The 6,611-nt window shown below is 37.8% G+C and overlaps 2 pseudogenes; both read left to right on the forward strand.

Annotated features, from left to right (window-relative positions):
- Window positions 1–830: 830 nt before the first annotated feature.
- Window positions 831–1,478, forward strand: LOC102486276 (transcription factor A, mitochondrial pseudogene; annotated as a pseudogene).
- A 2,711-nt stretch (window positions 1,479–4,189) lies between these two features.
- LOC106733202 (39S ribosomal protein L50, mitochondrial pseudogene) lies at window positions 4,190–4,876 on the forward strand (annotated as a pseudogene).
- Window positions 4,877–6,611: the final 1,735 nt, after the last annotated feature.

Consider the following 6,611-nt stretch of genomic DNA (forward strand, 5'->3'; position numbering starts at 1 on the left):
CTTATATTGTGAAAAGTTTTGTAGGCTCTGCTTTGACAGATTATTTTGTTGTTTGCTTGTGAGAGTCTAAACTTGGTCCCCACTAGTTGCCATTCTCTCAATTGCAGTAGCTTTAATAAAACCGTCTACTTCACTTGGTGCATTTTGTCTTTGACGTCTTGCTACTGTGAGTCAGATGGGATTGGAACTCATCACCTTCAGTTCTCTGTTAATCTGATCCTTGTAATGGGGCCTTTCAGAGAGTTATAGTTCTGCTCCTGACTGGCACTTTATGGACATAGAGAAGAGAGAGAGAAAGAAAGAAATCATTCTCCAGTCGGCCATGGCTAACCTGCAGTCCCCTCACCTCCATTTCCCCATCCCATTGAGATTTCCCGGAATGCACACACATGCTATCTGTATGTTTTCAAGCCACCCAGAGCCAGTTTCAAACCACATTTGGTCATGTGGAATATGGCTCCCTTAACCCAAAATGTCAAGTTGTGTAAGTTAGTGTTTTTTCTTGTCCCAGGGCTGCAATTTGAGAACCAAAGCTCAGTATATCTTTGTTTTTATGCTTATGTCTATAATTTGAAAATCCCTTTACCTCTCTCATTGTGTGATCGAGTAATATTTTCCTGTGCCTTGATGGTATTAGTAGATTATAAAATCTCTTAAAAGAGGATTTCCCTTAGTGCCTCGGGAGTGGCAGGCCTAACAATTCTGGAGGGCCACAGGAGAGTTCGAGACTTCATTGTTGGGTTGTTCTATTGCGCCAGGGCCTCCATGAGATTGAAACCCAGCTGCTGCCCAGTTGGCTGTGCAAGGGCACTTCTCGGGAGTGTATGGGAATGCCAACTCCCCTGGGAAAGTCCAGAGCTGATGTGTGCATGGGCTGTGGAAGTCTACTGTGCTCTTTCCAAGTCTTGTCTATGTCCTGACATGGTTTTCATCTGCTTTGGCTAGTTATCCAAAGAAACCTATGACTTCATGCCATCAATTTTCTAAAGAACAGCTACCCATACTTAAGGCTTAGATCCAGATGCAAAAAATTCAGAAGTAATTAGAAGAATTACCGAGCTATGGGGAGAACTTCCTGATTCAGTGAAAAGAATATATGAAGATGCTTACGGGGCAGATTGGTAGGCACACCAAGAAGAGATAAATAGAAACCAAGAACAGCTAACTCCCCATCAGGTGATCTCTTTGTAAAAATAAATCATGCAAAAACATTAAAAAAATAAAGCTTTAATAAAAAAGAGTACACAGTGCTTGGAAAACCAAAAAGACCTTGCTCAGCTTAAAACAGTTTTGTATATGAAAGCTTCCAAGAAGCTAAAGGTGTCTCATCACAGGCAAAGCTAAAGACTGTAAAGGAAAGCTGGAACAATCTGTCCAGTTCTAAAAAGCAAGTATGTATTTGGCTTGCTAAAGATGATAAAATTTGTTATGGGAATGAAATAAAATCTTGGGAAGAACGAATGATTGAAGTGGGATGAAATGCGAACAAAAAAGGATGGTGCAGAGTCTTAAAATAGAGGACTGAGCCGTGCTCTGTTCTCATGCCTTTTTATCACGGTCACAGGAAATCCATGCGATCTCAATACCTGAGGACTTTATGAAATTGGAAAGGATAAAGTTGGCAAACAGTTTATACTCAATTCCCTTTTCTTTATCCCATGGACTTCAGCCAGTTTAATACATTATGTTATTAGCATCTTGCTTTGGAAAACCCAAACAGGTCAAAGTTCATGTGACCTTTACTTTGTGTTTAGGAGCCACTCAGGATCAAAACAATTCACGGGAATGTAACAGTGAACAATTTTACCTTTGATAAAGGTCAGTCATACTGTAAAGATCTTCATACTGGTTGATGACTATGGAAAAAGTATTCTCGGCTCCTTCTATTATGGAGCCAAGAGCTTCCTGTTCAAAATGATCACAAATTATAGAAGCTTGTGTGTACTGTTGTCTGATTGTACATTTTGTTTTATGAAAAACAAACAAAAAAAAGCAGCCAGAACTCATCTAGGTAAATTCCAATGTCTAGGTATAATCCATATTAAATATATTCAGAGCTGATGATTGTACATACACATGACTGCTAGTTTCAGTTGCAACTTTTTATAAAAGGGACTGACACATTTATAAATCTTTTTCTTTCTTTCTTTCTCTTTTTTTTTTTCTTTTGTATAGGTGTTTGCCTTAGGGAGCATGCGCTGGCCTGCAGAGAGACACAGAGAGATACAGAGACAGTGAGAGGGAACATGAGAAATCACCTCCTCCCCCAGGGGGATGGCCATGCTGCAATCCCTTTTCCATTCTCCTCCTCAGATCTTGGGCACGCACGCATGTGTGCCCAGCGGGAGTTTCAGTCCACTGGGTCTAGGACTTCAAGCTGGTCGATCATGTGGGAATCCAGCAACATAACTATTATGCCATCTGCGAGCCTACTATAAACCTTTTTCTCATTGTCTTTTTCTTTTTCCTAAAGTAAAAACTAAGTAATTAGGTAGTAAATCTCTGCGCAGTATTTTATATTGCATAGAAGGAAAATTTAATTGAAAAAACTCTTAAAATAGCGCCATTCTAAGTGTTTACATAAATTGGATATGCCTAAAATTCCAAGAAACTAATGAAATTGAACTTCTGGTACTTTTGATGCACTAAAAAATATTCTTATAGAAACTAACTCAAATATTTTAAGAAATCTAGTTCACATAATTTAGGGAAATTTGTCAAATAAAACTAGTCTAATATTTTTCACTTAATGTTTAAAAAGCTGTGTCTATTCTGAGTTATCAATGTTAAGTATAATAAATGATCGATTTTATTTTGTGTAGGTATGTTTTTCTTAAACTTATACATGTTTACTGATTGAATAAACTAGCATCACATTTACTTAACATTTAAGATCGTGCAAAACACAAATTTGTGTGTAACCACATTGAATCATTATTCTGACAAACTTTACTTCACCAGTAATTATGTTTTATAGTATATAGTTTGAAGCTAATTTCTAAGATCTTCAGGTAATTTAAAGTCTTAGACTAAAACCAAATGAGTTAATTAATAGATATTCATTAGATACTTAGATCATTTCTAAATAAGATAAAATACTGAAACACCAAGTCCTGAGCATAATATTAAGCCTTTATTTTCTGCCTTTTATTTTTATATAGTATATAGAAGCTATACATATTGATGCTTTTGAATGAAAATGTTCATTTTGCCACTTTGAAAAGTTGTTCTATAAAAACCATGTATGAATAAAGAAAGTGCAGATGCTTCATGAAAACTGAACTCTGTAGTGGCCAAAGCTAAGATTTTATGAGTTTCTTTATAAGAGTTTCAAAAAGGAGCTACAATATAAAATATCACATTGATGCAATACTAGAATTTGGTTTTCTCTGTCAGAATAACCTGTATGGTCTATGGTTACTTTATTATGCCCTTGATTATTTAAGAAAACAAACATTTACCATTTATAAAAGAGTTAAGCTTCTTTACATATTACCTTCTGCATTTACTTTTTTTTAAAGAGATTTTTTGCTATAGGGCACATGTGCTTGCCAGAGAGACAGAGAGAGAAAGAGAGACAGAAAGCAAGAAATCAAGCCCTGAGGCAGGTTGGCCATGCTGCAATCCCTTCTCCTCTCAGGATTTTGGGCACGTATGCACACACACGTGGTGTGAATTTCAAACCTCCGGGTCCAGGACTTAAACCGCAGTCAACCATGTGGGAGTCCAGCAACATAACCGTTACACTAGCTGCTGTTCCCTCCCCTGTTTACTTTTAAGATCTTTTATTGTCACTTGGTTTACTAGGTAGCTAAATAACCATTTTTTCAGTAACCCATGATTCTATCCTAATCAAGTGTAAATCTGATTATTTTCATATTTTTCTTTTCTAGATTAAATTCTAACTAATGCCTTATGCACTTAAAATTGAGGGACTCAAAAATGGAAAATTAGCTGTTGGTGATAATATGTACAGTAATATCTCTAACTGAACCAATGTACAGTGTATTCATGATGGGAAAACTCATTTGATATGTATAGTGATTGTAAAAAAATAGAAAGAAAAAGAAACAAAGAAAGAAAAAAGAAGGAAAGAAAGAAAGAAGGAAGAAAGAAATAAGAAAGAAAGAAAGAAGAAAGAAAGAAAGAAGAAAAGAAAGAAAGAAGAAAAGAAAGAAGAAAGAAAAACATGTCTTTGAGGTCACCTATAAGGACTCTGGAAAATCACAAAGGATTTATTTTTCCAATTCATATAAAAAGAACAGTAAGAAACAATTAGGCTATAATATGTGGTATTACTACTGATGATTTACATGGAAATAGTTGTCAGATCTGGACAGTGGTTTAGCCTTCTTTCACTTAAATTTGTATGGAAAATGTTATCAATATAAACATTTCTGGGCTCTTCTGGAGGACGGTGGCTCTGTGTCTAGCATTGCTAGAAGAGGCTTCATGTGCCTAGTTTCGGGGGAATCATGCAGAGGTTTTGGGTCTCGATCTATAAAAAAAGAAAGAACTAGTGGTGGCAGAGACAGTGGAAGTGAAGAAAGAACCTCCCTTACTGTGTCCACATCTTGAAGATAAATACCTATCACCTGAACATCTCCAGAGCCATTCGGAATCTTGTGTTCAAGACGTCTGTGGTTCAGCTCTTCCTAGTAACTGGCAGGACATGTGCTTGGAAGATGATCATCTGAAGTTCCGCCTCTTGGCCATTCAGCTGATGGCTTGGGCCATGCAGTGCCTAACTCCACACTTCACTGTGCAGGGTCGGGGATGTTCTTCGTTTCTATGATGTGCCTGTTCAAGATCTAGATTTGATGAACTTAATGCCAGTAATTTGCCTCTGAATTTAAAAAAAAATCACTTTGAGTAGCTGTGCAATTCTGAAGAGGAACACACTGAAATAGTTTTCCTCCTTTTGAGCATGGGGGCTGCTTATTTGACCTGTTGATACTTTACCATGTGAAATGCCATTCAAGCTGCTGTCTAAATCTACACTTTCTGTAGAAGAATGCATCATTTTTACCCCTCATATCACGAACTGCAAAGAAATTATAGGTTCTCCTCTTTCCATATTTGCCGAAACCATTTTTTAAATTTTTTTTTAATTTAATTTACTTTGGGAACCAGCAGTTAGCGTAATGGCTATGTCGCTGGACTCCCACGTAGTCGACCGCAGTTCGCGTCCCGGACCTGGTGGCTTAAAACTCACGCCGGGCGCGTGTGCGTGTGTGCCCAAGATCCTGAGAGGAGAATGGAGGAGAAGGGATTGCGGCGTGACCATCCTCCCTGGGGGGTGATTTCTCGCTTTCTGTCTCTATGTCTCTCTCTGTCTGTCTGGCAAGCGCACGCGCCCTGTAGTGAAAACCTCTCCAAATTTTTTTTTTAATTTACTTTTACTTCCTTCTGTACATTCAACCACACGTGTCACTTAGCATGTAAAGTGAAAGTTCCAGCGTGACGACATTTCTCACCAGTCCAGTTGGGGATACTGTACATCAACAGATAATAACCCTTTTCTTTGTCCCATGAACATCTTGCCTCTCTATTGTTCTCCTTAATGTCTTTCCTCTGACTCTCCTCCTTCTCCCACCCTCTTCCCACACCCTGTTATCCATAGTCATTTTCTATGTGCTGAAACCATTTTTTTTCATGGAATCAGGTTACTAATAATTTATTAGTCATTTTTGGAGAACGCTTTAATTGGGTTTGAGATGAGGCCATTACAAGTTCAGACTGTAGTCTTTACCCTTTATAAGCATAAAGTAATTGTTGCAAGAAAATGTTTTAGTCCTATTAGGAGTCTGAAATCTAAGATGGAATTATATGTAGCACATAGAGAAGTAAGGAAACATAGATTAGATTAGATTTGATATTTATAAAAGAAACATGAAATATCGAATATTGTGTCTTTCTTGTTTGCTTTACTGTATAAGTAGAAATGGTAGAAAATGATACTATTCATTCTGCATTAATTGATTTTGGAATTAAAGTAGACAAAATGAAAAAAAAAAGTCAGAAATTGCATGCTGTGTGGGACGTTCTTAGGTTCTCGTGTCTTCCCCATCCATGTTTCTCTTCAACAGAGTTCCGGTCTGCTTTCCGTGCCAGCAGACCACACCAGCACTTACTGTCAGTAATAACTTCAGTTGCTTTTTAAAATGTTAACGTGACTGCAGTTTTACTTCTTTCATTTGAATCTATGCTTCCTAGACTGGTAGTTTTTAACTTAGAGACCCACCTACTTGTCTCTGAACCTTTACTAACGTGCAGCGGCTTCGGGGCCCTCCACATTTGATATTGCTGACACATTCTGGCTGTAACCACAGGCTTGGTATCTTCATGAATATCTTACCCTGTATCTGAAGATTGTATTTCTCTGGAAAAGATTATAGTCATCCATTTTTATAAAGCAGATGTAATATCTACTCTTCTTTGAAAATAGGTGGGGCCAGCAGGTGGCATGGTGGTTAAATTGCTGGATTCCTACATGGCTGACCATGGTTCTAGTCCTGGACCTGGAAGCTTGAAAATCATGCCATTTGTGCATTTGTGTCAAAATTCCATGAGGAGAATGAAGGAGAAGGGATTGTGGTGTGGCCATCCCC

Source organism: Tupaia chinensis, unplaced genomic scaffold (assembly GCF_000334495.1).
Source record: "Tupaia chinensis unplaced genomic scaffold, TupChi_1.0 Scaffold141231_1, whole genome shotgun sequence".
NCBI lineage: Eukaryota > Metazoa > Chordata > Mammalia > Scandentia > Tupaiidae > Tupaia > Tupaia belangeri.